This window comes from Pristiophorus japonicus, unplaced genomic scaffold, assembly GCF_044704955.1.
Source record: "Pristiophorus japonicus isolate sPriJap1 unplaced genomic scaffold, sPriJap1.hap1 HAP1_SCAFFOLD_73, whole genome shotgun sequence".
NCBI lineage: Eukaryota > Metazoa > Chordata > Chondrichthyes > Pristiophoridae > Pristiophorus > Pristiophorus japonicus.
In genome coordinates, this window is record NW_027254645.1 from 628,589 (window position 1) to 629,476 (window position 888).

The following is an 888-nucleotide window of genomic DNA, read 5'->3' on the forward strand; positions in this document are numbered from 1 at the left end:
CTCGTATTTCAATTCGTGAATGGCTCGCTGCCGCCGATTGGTTTGTTGTGAAAAGTAAGCAACTGAAATAAATGCAAATCCCGTGTGTTCGCTCGTTATCATCATTTGTTTGCTTTAAACCGCAGAGGGCGTTTGGACTAATTGATAAGGTGTTTTACATCCCTGCAAATCCCGATGTTATCAAAAGATCGCAGGTTCGAGTCATTATCGTCGTCGTTGTATTAAATCTCGTTCAACTTTACGAAGCCAAATCACATTCGCCCTCATCAGCTGACGGTGAATTCCACCTAAACATTGGAAGGATCTTTGTTAAAATGTATTTTTTTCATGATGCTTTCTATGAATATTCCTCACTGATGTTTGTAAACTGTTTCCTACAAACTAATCACTGTTTAATGCCGATAATGTATCAGTTTTTCCAATTCGAACTACTGCTTCGCGTCATTGAAGGGCAGTACATGGAACGGTGATCACATTCTGGTCCAGTGATATCCACAGGGAAAACATTAAAAAAATAGGTTCGCTGCACAATCGCTGCGAGCAGAGCTTGAATGTGCGCGGGGAAACCCCTTTAAATTTCGAGTTCAATGCCTTAACCACTCGGCCATCGCAGCTACACAATGGCATTGTTCAATAGTCCAATGTTCGGTGCGAAATATCAGAAAAATTGAACCATATGCTTGCACTTTTGTATCTCCCAGTCGATGTGAAAATTAAATCGTAGTATTGTAGATTCTCACAGCACAGAAGGGAGCAATTCGGCAAGACCTGGAAGGTTTAACTTATCGGGAAAGACTGAACAAACTGGTGAACATTTCAATGGAAAAGATAAGGCAGATACGGACTTTAACATTATGAATGGTTTGGGTCGGGTCGACACAGAAAAAA

The 888-nt window shown here is 40.9% G+C and overlaps 1 non-coding gene across 1 annotated transcript; it reads right to left on the reverse strand.

The window, feature by feature from the left end:
* Nucleotides 1-532: 532 nt before the first annotated feature.
* trnas-cga (transfer RNA serine (anticodon CGA)) lies at nucleotides 533-614 on the reverse strand. The gene has a single exon. It is a non-coding gene; the product is annotated as a tRNA-Ser (tRNA).
* Nucleotides 615-888: the final 274 nt, after the last annotated feature.